This window comes from Bombina bombina, unplaced genomic scaffold (genome assembly GCF_027579735.1).
Source record: "Bombina bombina isolate aBomBom1 unplaced genomic scaffold, aBomBom1.pri scaffold_422, whole genome shotgun sequence".
Taxonomy (NCBI): domain Eukaryota; kingdom Metazoa; phylum Chordata; class Amphibia; order Anura; family Bombinatoridae; genus Bombina; species Bombina bombina.
The window spans coordinates 446,353-462,539 of NW_026511779.1; positions in this window are offsets into that span (position 1 = coordinate 446,353).

Below are 16,187 nucleotides of genomic sequence, written 5' to 3' on the forward strand. Positions count from 1 at the left end.
TTCCTGTCACAGCCTTACAAGGAGGAAGGGGCCTTTGCAGGAAGCTTTATCTTAGCCTGATGTCATAAAACCTCTAGGCTAGTGAATAGACTGGCTAACAGGGAGTCATACTTAGGGGTCGATTTATCAAAGGCTTTCGCCAGCCTTTGAGCCCTTACGGCTGCAGGTTCTCGTGTGAGAAATCAGCTTAGTATTGCATGAAATCAGCTTAGTATTGCAATATAAACTCTACTTCCACCATAGAAACTGAAAATGTATTAAGCTGCCCACTGTACAGTTAAGACAAAGAACATATTGCATTAGAACAACATTAGAGGGACAGTAAACACCAATTTTCATACAACTGCATGTAATAGACACTACTATAAAGAAGAATCTGCACGGATACTGATCTAAATATCTAGTATAAAACCTTTAAAAACTTACTTTGAAGCTTTATCTTTGTTGACGAGGTTAGGCTGGGACGCCCAGTGAAAGGGGGTGGGGGAAAAAAGGAGCAGACACTCCCCCTCCCTACATATGAAAAGTCAGATAACATAAACAGGAGCCAGCAGGAGTCTGTAAACGCGTGTATACATCTGACACTGTGGGGATTGGTTAGGAGTCAGAAAATCAGCACAATGTTCTTATAAAATAAGCAAAACTATACATTGTTACAAAAACACTCCTGGATGGACTATATAAATGGATCGTCTATAAAACATCTATGCAAAGAAAAATCTAGTGTACAATGATCAACTTTGAGATTGTCATATATTTTTTTTATTCATTATCTAATTGTCCCCGCTGCTTTGCTAACCTCTTCGCCACCTCTTGTTTGTCGAAATTCAATCTCCCCAGTCTCTTCCTACCAGGGAGATTGACAGCTCCAGCCTGCGCGTGATTGGCTGTGCGCGGGTAGGGGGCTGGATTGCACGCGAGCACAAAATAGCACTTGTGTGCAATGCTGAATTCCTCCAGGAAAATTCAGACCGACAGAGGCAAGCTGCGGTGGACAGGGGCACGTATATGCGCCCCTGTCCGCTTCAGCTTGATAAATCGCCCCCTTACCCATGACCAGAACTGATAAGAGTAAAAACTTAGGTTTTCAAAATACTCCACTCTTATAGCACTGGGACAGTGGCTACACTGAGAATTGAAGTGCTAATTTTTCAAGAAATCAATTAAGCTGTTTATTGATTATTTTACACAATCTGTTCCTTTTTTTATGTTTTCTTTGATTTAACATAGTTCTATTTAACCAAGGGAGCACTGTTTAATATCCAATTAGTCTCATACTTGTGACTCATTGCGTTATATTAAAAAAAAAAAAAAACAATAAACTATACTGAGGTACATCAAAAACAAATAACCTTGTGATGGAAACGCGGTAACAAAGACATAATACACAACAAAAAAAAGGTATTGCGGCTGCTTAGGGCTTTCCACATCCTGTCCCTTTAAACATTGTCAGCTGATTTCTACAAAAAAACAACTAGACTACGCCCAGGCTCTCAGTGCAACCTAACCTGATGGTTCGGCCTCTACTCTGACAGGCAAGGGAGGCTGGTTACACAGGGCTCTGTAGTTACTATAGAGGCTTATACAAGACTGTCTCTGGCTACCATTATTAATTATCAGGACAGTCATATTAGCAAATACTCCTACTATACTCCTATAATAAGTAACTAACGCTATTTTTAGCAATGGCTGATGAAATCAAATGACAACCGTCCTTACCCCTCTCTGCCTGCATTGTTATAACACTCGTGTACTTTTGTACATGTTGTAATATACAGGGTGCTGTCATTTTACAAAGAATTACATTACGATCACTAATATTTTTGTCACATCTGTTGATATTCCTCACAAATTAGCATTGAACGCTGTGATATGAAAATTTGCGGCTTTATTGTCTATAAAAAGGGTTGTGCTCTACAATGTGTCATTTTCTAAGCAATAAAATACATAACTGATAAACGACAATTAATAAATTATTAGAAGGACATTATTAAGAAAGTGTATTATATGTTTGAGAGAAAATATTTTTTACTTTCGGTTTGTTTTTATTGTTTTCTATTTGACGATATGTTGACATTAAACGGTTAACACACACACATATATATATATATATATATATATATATATATATATATATATATATATATATATATATATATATATATATATATATATATATATATATATATATATAATGCATAGAACATGTTCAGCACATAAAGAAAGACTGCAGGGGAACAATAGTTCAGTTTATCACCCTATTAAATGTGCTCAGTAGCCACACTCAATATGGTGGAAGAACCATGACGTGTAGCTACCCAATCGCTTCTCACTTCCTTTGCCGGCAGTAGCCAATCAGTAACAAAGGCTTTGTTAGCTTTAAAATGCAACTCATTGTAGTCGTCCAATCAGATACTCGTGTTAGCATGCGTGGGCGGGCAATGCAGTCCTTGTCTAGAGGCATGTACAAGTTAGGTCGCTCCATGAGCTTCCTCCTTAGTGTCAGAGCTGGAGCAGCTATTTTTTCTGTTGCTTTGGTTCGCACAGGAAAGGCTGGAGGCAGTCAGAGGAAATAAAGGGAACGTTGTTTAAAGATGGCTGTGCTGCTGTCTCAGGCTGTGCCGAGCAGCACTTCAGGCAGTATGGATTCCCAGGTAAGTGAAGAAAACAACATCTGAAAATAAGAGTGAAAGCTGTAAGACCGTCCTCACATTCCTCTACACATGTCACCTTACCGGGGTTACCACTAGTAATAGTGCAGTGTCATTTGTAGCTGGAACTTTTTGTTACTTTGAAGACAACAAAAACAAAATTGATGGATCTTCTGGGTTACTCCCTAAGTGGGTGAACTTTATACATTTGTTAAAGTAAATTCTGCTGTAGCTGAAAATTTTTTTTTTTTTTTTTGTATAATATTATTTATTGACAATGCATTGTAGTACTTTTTGTCTGGCTGTTAAAGTTCACGAGGTTTTGTTGTTAAATACAACTTTTCTGCTTTGTATAGAATATTTATTTTTCTTTTAATTTAATAAAAGTTGTAAGAAACTTTTAGATGTTTACTTATTCTGACAGGAACACCTTATGTCAAGCTTTTGTTTCTTTCTACTATGTTGTTTACTAAATAGGAATGTGAATGTCAACCTTTTTGATACATTGTTTTAGAAATTATTTGTACTGCACAAAACCAGTTATATTTTATTTAGAGCAAAGTGGGAGAATGCTGAACAACATTGGGATAGATCTGGTTATTAAAAATATGACTATAATTTATTACATTACCAGAATGCTTTTGAGATGCATATTCACAAAGTGTTGTATGTTTGTGTATGTATATACTGTACTGTGTGTATAGATATATAGATATATATATATATATATATATATATATATATATATATATATATATATATATATATATATATATATATATATATATATATATATATATATATTGTGTGTGTTTGTCTTCTACAAGAGTCTAGTCAGCATAAAATCAACCAAATTTATGATCTTTTCATATAAGTGTAATATCTATTTAAAGGTAAGCATGCGACTAAACTGCTTTCTTATGCTGTTGTTGGTGAAGGTATCTGACCTCTACTTTGACTCAGATTAGTAGACTAGACATTAGTGCTGATTTTAGCTTTTTGAAGGGTTCATAAGTGTTTACTGAACCAGGGCTGCCAAAACTATGGCATTTGGATATGTCTGGCCCTCCCCTGGTTTTTGTGTGGCCCTCAGCACCACTGAGCAGAAAACAGAAATCAGTTATTTGTTTTGAAAAAGCCGCTCCATACTTTAATTATATATTGTTAAATTAACCCCTTAAGGACCAGCGACGTACCCTGTATGTCGCTGGCCTTTTTTTGGGACTTGATTGTTTTATAGCGCGGTCTTGCCACCAGCGTTGAGACTGCTCTATTCCACAAAGCCTGCTGGAGGGAGGGCATTAATAGCATGTTCTTGCTAGACTTGTGCTATTATGTCCTGAAAAAACCCTTAACGACCAGTGACATACAGGGTACATTGTGGTCATTAAGGGGTTAAGGGCATTACCAGTAACTAATTTCCTATAAAAATGTGATTAGAATCTATAGAATAAGTGTAAGTCTAATGCAATGTATTCATTAGCCAGTCATGCTATTGGTTACTGTCACCTACATACAAAAAAGTTTGGATGCCTTTGTCCTAAACAAAAGATGCTGAAGACCTGCAGAATCAGAACCGGGTCTTTGTATGTCTGTTTACCAGATGACTATACTTCTCTTTTTACTTAGCTTCCTAATAATGTTAGTATGGGGTGTCTTTGTCCATGCAAATTATTTATTTAATAATAATTTTACTCTGCTTCAAGCAAGACCTTTTATCATGACCATCAGGTGAAACTATTTGCTTCAAAGGGTTTCCTATAGCTTCCTAATCCCTGTTCTAAAAAGTTAGAAATTTCACAAGCTGATTTTAGTTGGTTGTTTCTAAAATAATTTACACAATTTGTTCTCTGCCATAATAAATTACGTCTATTATGGTAGCTAGGCTTTCATTATCACAAGCATTTTCTTTCTGAATTAAGATTTTGTACTAAAGCAGATAATAATAATAAAAAAAAAAAAATACCTGCATTTTTGCCTGTTCTGAATATTTGAATAGACTGAGAGCATTCATTAGAGGGGACAATAAACACATTGGGATTTTTATTTAAAATGTTATGCATCATGAAACACATTTGCAATATATTTTTATTTTGCCCCCTTTTTTTCATGTAATTTTAGCTCTGAAAATTGAGCAATTCCTAATTCTTACAACTTGGAATGTATCCTGCTGGCTTCTCAAGACTAACACTCCTACATATCTTCTCCTATTTGGCTTTATCTAATAACTGCAAAACAATTCACTTATACTAACTTTATGACTGTGACTAGCCTTGTTGTCTGCAGACACTAAAGCCCAGATTGGCTCCTACCAATAAGGCAAATGGTGGAGGTAGATTGGCTATTGAAAAATAACTGCAGTAAAAATTTATGTAAATTTGTTTAAAAAATGTAAAAACTTGGCTAATATGTAATTATGTAGCAGCACGGAAGAAATGTTTTGTAATTACAAGGTGTTTACTGTCCCATTGTGACTAACATTTCCATGTAAAACTTTACACTTGTTTAGCAGTGATACAATAAATGATAGCCCTATATAGGTTATGGAACAGGTTGATATTTTTAACAAAACCAAAGGAATCTCAATTTTTTAATTTTAGCTGTGGCTTTAATTTTTGCTGTCTATCAGTGAAATCAGCCGGGTGGTGCACCCACTAAAAAGCCCTGTGGAGAACATTGAATGATATACAACTAAAGGTTATGGGACTCTTGTAAGGAAATATATTAATTTCCAAAATGCTACATGTTAAAATTAAAGGGGTGGGAAACTCTGCAAATAAATCTTACCATTGTGAAATCAATTACAATGGATGAGTTTGAAAATCTTTAAAGGGATATTAAACTCAAAACTTATTTTATAATTCAGACAGAATGTAAGATTTTAAGAAAGCTTCCAATTTACTTTTATTATCAAATGTGCTTCATTCCCATTGTATTCTTTGTTGAAGAGATACCCAAACTACTTCATGCTGAAAGTTCCTTTATTTGACCGAAGCAATTGCAGCCCACAGCAGAATACTATTTTGCTGTGAGGTGATCTTAGCCAATAGGGTGCTAGCTATCTGGCATAATGCCAGCTGGCCTGCACGGCTATTGGCTAAGAGGTGGAAACATCACCTCACAGCAAAATAGCGTTCTTTTATGACTGAAAGTCCCCTTTATTTGTTCCTCTGGTAAATCCTAGTGTTTCACAAACGCTAGGATTTACCATCACTTTAAGTCTGAAATGTAAGTTGTCTTTTTCTCAATTCAGGCACAGGATATAAATGATCTAATATGTTAAATGATATGTCTAATGTCTCTTTAATATGCTTGGCCCTCTGTGGGTTAACATATGGCAGGGGCATTATAGTAAATCCCTGAATTTTCTTGTTATCGATACTGAAAGCAAAAGCTACAAATGTTTAGCCACCAGTTCTACGTGCATCAGTATTCCTTTCCTAACATTCCTTACCCCTATATCGTTTATATAAACTCCTCTTGACTAGATTATTATTATTATTATTATTATTATTATTATTATTATTTGTTTTTTATTATGTAAGTTAGAAATAAACTACGGTAGTTTTATAATGTGTTTATTGTCAAAAGATCACTGGAAACCTGGACTCTAGACCTGGTAAACCTCCAACTAATAAGTAAACTGTCTTCTAATTCCCAGAAAGGACAGGAATATCCCATGCTGAGCATATAGCCTGGACTAGTTGTGTTTGTAAAACTAATCCTTTATCTTTTAAATCTGCCACTAAACTATTTTAGATTGCTACCTACTAGTAGGATAGCCCTGTGTTCTCCCATTACCTAATTTTATGGGCACCACCCGGTTAAAATCTAAGTATATATATATATATATATATATATATATCTATCTCACAAATTATGATTAAACTATGTAATTTCTGCTTTAGATAGTTTATGTACCATTTTATAAGTAACAGCACATGTTGTAATATATCAGAGTATTGCACTGCTCCCACCCATCTACTTAAAGGGACATGAAACCCAAACATTTTCTCTCATGATTCAGAAAGAGCATGTGGTTTTAAACGGCTTTCTAATATACTTCTATTATCACTTTTTCCTCGTTCTCTTGCTATCCTGGCCATTTTTGGATCACACTATGGCATCATTTTTGCAAGCATGTTGTCCATTTGAAAGAGCACTAGATTGCAGCACTATTTCCTGCCATGTAGTGCTCTAGTTGCCTACCTACGTATCTGTTCAACAAAGAATATTATAGGAACAAAACTTTTTCTAAAATTGTATGTCTGAATCGCAAAAGAACATTTTTGGGTTTCATATCCCTTTTAATAATGCCACTTGGATAGCAACATTTTCAAAGGACAACACTGTATCACTTCCTACCGTCAAATCTTATTCACAAATTTTTTTTTAATTTTTTTTTTTTTTGAAGCCAGAGATGATTAATAAGACTTGCAGAGTGAGTTGTATTTATCTCTTATACACAGTTACTTATTTTACCTTCCTACACCACAGAGAGTAGGGTCAGGGCAGTCTACCTGCAGACCATTTTCTAGGCAATGTGGAGCCTTATGGGTAGATTTACCAAGCAGCGTATGATGCTATCTACCCCCGTACTTTCCGGCTCGCCGGAAATATAAGTTAAACAGCGGTCATAAGACCTTTAATGGTGTATTGAGCACCTGCTGATCTTGGATTTACAAAAAATGCCCAAAGGCAGATAGATACTTATATTTATAATGCTTTTCTGTAGCTATTACTTTTAATGTAGATTCTGAAGGAACATTAGGATACTTTTTTGTTCTTTAGTAACCCATTAACATTCATGCCTTTCCTTCTATTTTAGCTGTTTGTAAACTCTCTCAAGCTTCTGTTAAATCTCCACATTAGCTTGAGGGCAATATACAGATGCTCTTCTATGTATAATATTCCATTCTTAAAGGAAAGTGTCAAATTGCAGCTTGGTTAATTGCATAAGGTAGTAAGAAATGTAGTTCTTTATACTTATCTGCTAAAAAACTATAGAAATAAATATAACCACTGTTGCAGAAGAGATCTGCAATGTAAATGCTACTTAAAGGGATAATAAACCCACATTTTTTTTCTTTCATGATTTAGAAAGAACATGCAATTTTAAACAACTTTATAATTTACTGCTATTATCTAATTTGCTTCATTCGCGTTCTATCCTTTGCTGAAAAGTATATCTAGATATGCTTAGTAGCTGCTGATTGGTGGATGCACATATGTCTTGTGTGATTGGCTCACCCATATGCATTGCTTTTTCTTCAACAAAGGATATCTAAAGAATGAAGCAAATTAGATAATAGAAGTAAATTGGAATGTTGTTTAAAATTGTGTTCTTTACCTGAATTATGAAAGAACATTTTTGGGTTTAGTGTCCCTTTTTAAAGCACTGGTAAATCCTAGCGTTTGAAAAATGCTAGGATTTACCAGTGCAACAAAGGAGAACTTTCAGTCATGATGTATAAAATACTTAATGCTGAAAGTTCCTTTATTTGTCTGCAGTGTTAGCCACGCTTAGCACCTCTGGCCCCCCACAGTAGAACGCTATTTTGTGTCAGGGTTTTTTCCCTGTTTTGTTTGCCATGGCAGCCATTTTACTCACCTTTCTTGCTGAATCTGGTTCAGAGTGTGTGATGCTGCTCATTTCCTGCACGCCCTGTTATGGCCAGACTGTTGTACATCATCCGTGTGAGACAGGTTGCAGTCTCAGAATTGTGATGTCATCACTTATTATTTTAAGGGCCTCTGTTCAGTATGCTTTGCCCTTGCGTTGTCTCAGACCTGTTTGTGAGGTCCTGTGTATTACCTGGCTAGTATGATGTCTCTTCTGGTTCTTGATCCCTGACTTTGCTGTTCTCCTTGTTCCTGATTCCGGCTCGTCTTACTACTCGCTTTGACTCCTGACTCAGCTCGTCTAACTTCCAGCTCTGGTTTTTGACTCCTGGCTTGTTATTTGACTTGTGGACTTTTTATTATTTTTGTTATTAATAAAGGTGTGATTATTTTTGCACTTCTTGTCTCAGTCCGATTCCTGGCATCCTGACATTATGCAAGGGCTATGAATCCTGATGGTGCTAATAATCCACCTTTTACCTACAATCATTTCCAGGATTGATGAACAGGATCACTGCTTGGATCAATTTGCACTAGCCCTGCAAACCCTGCGGACTCGCACTGCATATTTGGACCCGAGTGTCCCGCAAGTTATGTCTGCTCCTGATCTGCTGCTGCACCTAGTCCTTCCAGGAGCATGTTCGGTTCTGCACCTCTACCTCAGTGTTATGGAGGCGATCCTAATCAGTGCAGAGTGTTTTTGAACCAGGTGGGCATTTACTTTGAGATGTTATCTCAGGCGTTTCCCTCTGACAGAGCTAAGGTGGGATTTCTCATCTCTTTACTCTCTGACATGGCCCTTGCCTGGGCTAATCCCTTGTGGGAGACTAATAAACCTGTGATTTCTAATTACCCTGAATTTGTGGCCTCCTTTTGAAGGGCATTTGATGTTCCGGCTCGCTCCTCATCTGTTGCCAAACGACTCATGTCAATTCAGCAAGGTACAAAATCTGTTGGTCAGTATGCCATTGAGTTCCATATGCTTTCCACAGAGGTTGGTTGGAACAATGAAGCCCTTGTTTCATGGGCTTTCTGATGTGATTAAAGACTAAGTTGTTGCCAGAGATTTTCTTAGAGGATCTCGAGGCTTTTTAAAAAAAAAAAAAAAAAAAAAAAAAATCCTAATTGACATCAGACTCGGAGAGAGGCCCTCTTTCAAGGAGCGCTTGTGGAAGCCTCCTGTACTGTTGTCTCCTATGTTGTCATTCCCACCCATGCCTCCCTCTCCTCCCATGTCTCCTGGTGCCGAGTCACCAGATACTGCTGTGCCGATGCAGTTGGGATTTACGTGTCTCTCTATGGGGGGGGCTCTGTCTCTATTGCGGTTTACAGGGCCACCTTTTATAAAGTGTTTGTGTGGTGTGGTGTGGTGTGTGTGGGTTTTTTTGTTTGTTTTTTTTGTCCTACACGGCCGGTTAAATGCTCGCACCTAGGGTCCTGTCAAGGGGAAACCTTGGGTGGTTTATACTTGTCCCTGGAACCGCTAAAGGAGAAAACTTTGGTCACGGTTGTCCTTTCCTGGGTGGACTTCTCCATAGTTACTCAGTCTCTTGTTGACACTGGTGCTGCGGGCTATTTCATTGACAGTGCTTTTGTATCAAAGCACTCCATTCCTGTGTTGCCTTGGTCTGTTCTGCTTTCTATTGAGGCCATTAATGGCAGGCCTCTTCAGCCTGCACTCGTTGCTCACAAAACCACTCTGTTATCCATGGCTGTTGGGGCTCTCCATTTTGAAACCTTCCAGGTGATTAACTCTCCACATTTTCTGGTTGTTCTGGGTTATCCCTGGCTCCGAAAGCACAATCCCAGTCTCGACTGGCGTAGGTCCAAAATTGTTGTGGTCTCCGCAATGTATTTCCACTTGTGTTCGGAAACCAGTCAGTCCTGTGCACTTCTTCGGTATCTCAATTGCCTGAGGAGTACCGACAGTTCCAAGACATTTTTGACAAGGTGCGTGCCAGTACGTTGCCGCCTCCACAGGTCATACAATTGTGCCATAGACCTGCAACCCAGAGCCATTCCTCCTCGGGGCAGGGTTTACCCTCTCTCGGTTGCAGAGAACTGTGCTATGAACGAGTATGTTGCTGATGATCTGTCACGGGGGATCATCCGCAAATCCTGCTCTCCTGCAGGGGCTGGCTGCTTCGTGAAGAAAAAGGGTGGCGAGTTAAGACCATGCATCGATTTATATGGGTCTTAATCGTCTTACCATTAAGAATACTTACCCTATTCTGCTCATTACGGAACTCTTTGACCGCCTCAAGGGAGCTATGGTCTTTACTAAACTTGATTTGAGAGGCGCATACAATCTTGTTAGGATTAAGGAGGAAAACAGCATTTAACACCAGGAGCTGGCATTATGAGTATCTTGTAATGCTCCAGCTGTTTTCCAGGAATTTATTAATGATGTCCTACGAGATATGTTGCAACAGTGTGTTGTGTACTTAGATGATATCCTCATACACTCACCCACTCTTGAGGCTCATCTGATGTTTACAAGGGTTCTTCAGAGATTACGTGAGAACGGCCTGTTTTGTAAACTCGAGAAATGTGAGTTCCATCATACTCAAGTAACCTTCCTAGGTTATGTTATCTCAGTCGCAGGGTTCTCCATGGATCCTGACAAGTTGTCTGCAGTCCTGCAGTGGCCTCGCCCAGTTGGTCTGCGCTCTATTTAACATTTTTTTGGGCTTTGCCAATTACTATAGGAAGTTTATCAAAAACTTTTCTTCCTTGGTCAAACATATCGCTGACATGACCCGTAAGGTGACTGATCCACTCCATTGGTCACCTACTGCCAATAAGGTTTTTGATAGTCTTAAGACTGCCTTTGCTGCCGCTCCAGTTCTGGCTCTTAACCCTGTCCTGCCTTTTTTGTTCTTGAGGTCGATGCGTCTGAGACTGGAGTAGGTGCCCTATTGTCTCAACGTCCTACGCCTTACGATTCCTTGCATCCGTGCGGTTTCTTCTATGAGAAATTGTCTCCGGCAGAGTGCAATTATGAAATTGGCGACAGGGAATTACTGGCCATAATTTTGGCACTCAAGGAATGGAGGCATCTTCTTGAGGGTACTAGCGTACCAGTGCTCATTCTTACTGACCACAAGAATTTGACTTATCTATCCAAAGTAAAACCTTTGTCGCCTCGACAGGCCAGATGGGCGCTATTTTTAACTCTGTTTAATTATGTGGTCTCCTACCTGCCTGATAGTAAGAATGTTAGGGCTGATGCCCTCTCTCGTCAATTTTTGCCTCTGTCCAAGGAGGAGTCTGTACCTATTCCGGTTATACCTCCTGACCATATTTCGGCCACCATACGTTCTAATTTGACTTCTCCCTTATGGGAGGAAATCCTGGCTGCACAAACCAATGCACCTCCTGAGAAACCTAGTGGTAAGTGCTATGTACCTGAGAATCTTCAAACTAAACTTTTGTACACTTGCCACTATCCTAAACCCGCAGGTCACCAGGGCAAGAACCAAATGATTTGGTCTGTCACTCGACAATTCTGGTGGCCAGGTCTTCATTCTGATGTTGCTGCATATGTTGCCTCCTGCTCAGTCTGTGCACAGAATAAGACTCCTCAATGTCTTCCTGTGGGTCTTCTTCAACCTATTGCTAATCTTGGACACATCTTTCCATGGACTTAATTGTCGAGCTTTCTGTTTCCAATGGCAATACTGTTATCCCAATGGTGGTTGAACGTTTTTTCTAAAATGTTACATTGCATTCCCTTGAAGTTGCATACCGCACAGGAACTTGCTTTAATTTTTGCCCAGGAGGTCTTCCGTTTACATGGGTTACCCAAGGAGATCGTGTCGGACCGGAGTAGCCAGTTTGTCTCCATATTTTGGCGTTCCTTTTGTGCTCAAATAGAGATCCAGCTTTCCTTCTCCTCGGCATATCGCCCTCAATCCAATGGGGCTGCAGAACGGTCTAATCAAGCTCTGGAATAGTTCCTCCGTTGCTATGTCTCAGATCACCACAATAATTGGTCTGAACTGTTGCCTTGGGCAGAGTTCGCTCGTAATAGTGCTATTAATGCTTCCTCCCAGTTATCCCCGTTGATGGCGAATTATGGGTTTCAACCATCCTTGTTGCCCGATTCATTCATGTCTCGGGGAATTCTGGCTTTGGAGGAGCATCTCCAGCAACTCCATTGCAACGTGGGTTCAGATTCAAGATTGCCTTCATCGTTCTATGCAGCGCCAAAAGTTCCAGGCTGATTGTAGGCGTCTGCTTGCGCTTTCCTACCAGGTTGCTGAGAGGGTTTGGCTTTCCTCCTGCAACTTGAACCTTTGTGTGCATTCCAATAAACTGGCTCCCCGTTATGTTGGTCCTTTTCGGATACTCCAACGGGTCATTCCTGTGGCCTACACTCTCCAATGGTTTTTCATGTCTCCCTCTTGAAACCATTGGTTTGGTTTGTAATCGGTTTACCACTGTGTTGCCTCGTCCTATCTTTGACAACCATGAAGTATATGAGGTCAGCAGCATGATTGACTCTCATATGTCCAGGGGTCGAGTACAGTATTTGGTTCACTGGAGGGGTTACGGTCCGGAGGAGAGTTCATGGGTTTCTTCCTCCGTGCCTTCCATGCCCGTTTTCCCAATAAGCCTTTTGTCTTCCCGCGGTGGAAGGGTCATTGAGGGGAGGGTACTGTCAGGGTTTTTTCTCTGCTTTGTTTGCCATGTGCTGCTGGCAGCCATTTTATTCACCTTTCTTGCTGAATCTGGTTCAGTGTGTGTGATGCTGCACACCCTCTTATGATCAGACATCATCCTTGTGAGACAGGTTGCAGTCTCAGAATTGTGATGTCATCACTTATTATTTTAAGGGCCTCTGTTCAGTATGCTTTGCCCTTTCGTTTTCTTCGACCTGTTTGTGAGTTCCTGTGTATTACCTGGCTAGTCTGAAGTCTCTTCTGGTTCCTGATCCCTGGTTTGTTCCTGACTTTGCTGTTCTCCTTGTTCCTGATCTCGGCTCGTCTGACTACTCGCTTTGGCTCCTGACTCAGCTCGTCTGACTACCAGCTCTGGTTTTTGACTCCTGGTTTATTTGACTTGTGGACTTTTTTTATTTTTTTTATTAAAGGTGTGATTATTTTTGCACTTCTTGTCTCAGTCTGATTCCTGGCACCCTGACATTTTTGTCAATGAGGTGGTGACGTTTCCACCTCCTTAGCCCAGGGGTCCTCAACCTTGGCTCTCCAGATGTTTTGAAACTACATTTCCCATGATGCTTGGCCAGCTTAAAGTGTGGGAGATTTAGTTCCAAAACCTCTGGAGAGCCAAAGTTGATGACCGCTGTCTTAGCCAATAGCTGTGCGGGCCAGCTGGCATTATGCTGGATAGCTAGCACGCTGTTGGCTAATATCACTTTACAGCAAAATAGCGTTCTGCCGTGGGCGGCCTGAGGCGTTCAGTGCTGCTAACGCTGCAGATGAATAAAGGAACTTTCAGCATTAAGTATTTTATACTTCATGACTGAAAGTCCCCTTTATTTGTTGCACTGGTAATTCCTAGTTTTACCATCACTTTAAGATTATTTTACAAAAACATTTATATAGTAAAATTATAACAGTATGTATAATCGAACAATAAAAGGACTGGTTTTCCAGGTGGACAGTAGAGATACATTCGCCACCACTACAGTCAGTTCCTTTCCAACACACTGCAAGAGAAAAAGTTGCAATTGCCACTATAGGGCCTTTTGACACTGCTTAAAGTGAATGTAAAATTTGATGCTAAAGTACCCGTATTTTTTTTTTTTTTTTTTTTTTTTTAAATTCGATTAAAAACAGGAGCACTTCATCAAAATTGACATTTCACTTGTGTTGTGAAAAATACTTAACTTTTTAATCTTGACAGCCGCTCCAACTTCCCTCGATCGTCGCAAGCCTCTTACGTCAGAAATGACGGATCGGTCATCCTCCAATCACGTCTCCCCCCCCCCCCCCCCCCCCGGAGGATTAGAGGAAGCCGGATTCCTCATTTTAGACCCAGGAAGAGGCTTTGCGACGGCCGGAGGAAGCGATGCAGCGGCTATGAAGATTAAAAGGTAAATATATTCACAACACGAGTGAAATGTACATTTTGATGAATTAAAGTGCCCCTGTTTTTTTTAATTGAATTAAAAAACAAAAAACAAACGGGCACTTTATCATCCACATTCACTTTAACTGTTGCTATGTTATCTCTGGCAAATAATAAAGTGAAAAAAAAAGGAAATTATACCATGGGACAATATTCAAAAGGTGATATGATATAGCTCTAAGTGATCTGCTCAGTACAAATTTTTGCAAGACTACATATCTGTTGTAGGGGTTCCAATATTTTAATATTAAATTTTATAGTTTATTAAATATTTGAACGCCCTACAACAAATACAATCTTGGATCCCTTTGTACTGAGCACATCACTTAGAGCTATAGTAGCTTAAAATCATATTACCTATTATATTATCGGTTGCTGATCTCTGCTCTATAGTAAATTACTAACAATCCCTGTTTGTTTTTTGTACATATTTTGTGCTTTCTTGTATGAGGCATGACTACTTTTCCTACTGACCTGTGCAGTGCAAACATTAATACAGTTATTCAGTATGCCTTGGGTAATAAGAATAAATCATTTGTTCTTCCTATTTGGCACAGCGTTTATTCTTTCAACTGTAAGACTCATTTGTTGTTGACAATTTGAACTCTTAAAGTGAAGGTCCATTTTGATGAATTAGTGCCCGGTTTCTAATAAACCTATTAAAAACCAGGGCACTTTAATTCATCAAAATGGACCTTCACTTTAACACTGAAGTGTTTTTTTTAGGTTTGTTTTTAACTTTAATTGTAGCTCACACCATAATACAGGTGAAACTCGAAAAATTTGAATATTGTGCAAAAGTTAATTTATTTCACTAATGCAACTTAAAAGGTGAAACTAATATATGAGAGAGACTCATTACATGCAAAGCAAGATGGTTCAAGCCGTGATTTGTCATAATTGTGATGATTATGGCTTACAGCTCATGAAAACCCCAAATCCACAATCTCAGAAAATTAGAATATTACATGCAACCAATAAAACAAGGATTGTACATAGAACAATATCGGACCTCTGAAAAGTATAAGCATGCATACTGTATGTACTTGGTTTGGGCCCCTTTTGCAGCAATTACTGCCTCAATGCGGCGTGGTATGGAAGCTATCAGCCTGTGGCACTGCTGAGGTGTTATGGAAGACCAGGATGCTTCAATAGCGTCCTGTCCTTCAGCTCTTCTTCATTGTTCGGTCTCATGTTTCTCTTGGCAATGCCCCATAGATTCTCTATGGGGTTTAGGTCAGGTGAGTTTGCTGGCCAATCAAGCACAGTAATCCCACGGTCATTGAACCAGGTTGTGGTGCTTTTGGCAGTGTTGACAGGTGCCAGCATTTTCCTGCTGGAAAATGAAGTCGCATCCCCATAGAGTTCGTCTGCGGAAGGAAGCATGAAGTGCTCCAAAATCTCCTGGTAGACGGCTGCGTTGACCCTGGACTTAATGAAGCACAGTGGACCAACACCAGCAGGTGACATGGCTCCCCAAATCAACAGACTGTGGAAACTTCACACTAGACTTCAAGCATCTTGCAGTGTGTGCCTCTCCATTCTTCCTCCATACTCTGGGTCCTTGGTTTCCAAATGAGATGCAAAATTTTGCTCTCATCAGAAAAGAGGACTTTGGACCACTGAGCAACAGACCAGGTCTGTTTTTTTTTTTTTTCAGCCCAGGTAAGACTCTTCTGACATTGTTTGTTGTTCAGGACTGGCTTGACGAGAGGAATACGACATTTGAAGCCCATGTCCAGGTTCCATCTGTGTGGTGTGGCTCTTGATGCACTGACTCCAGCCTCAGTCCTTGTGAAAGTCCCCAAAACTTTTTTT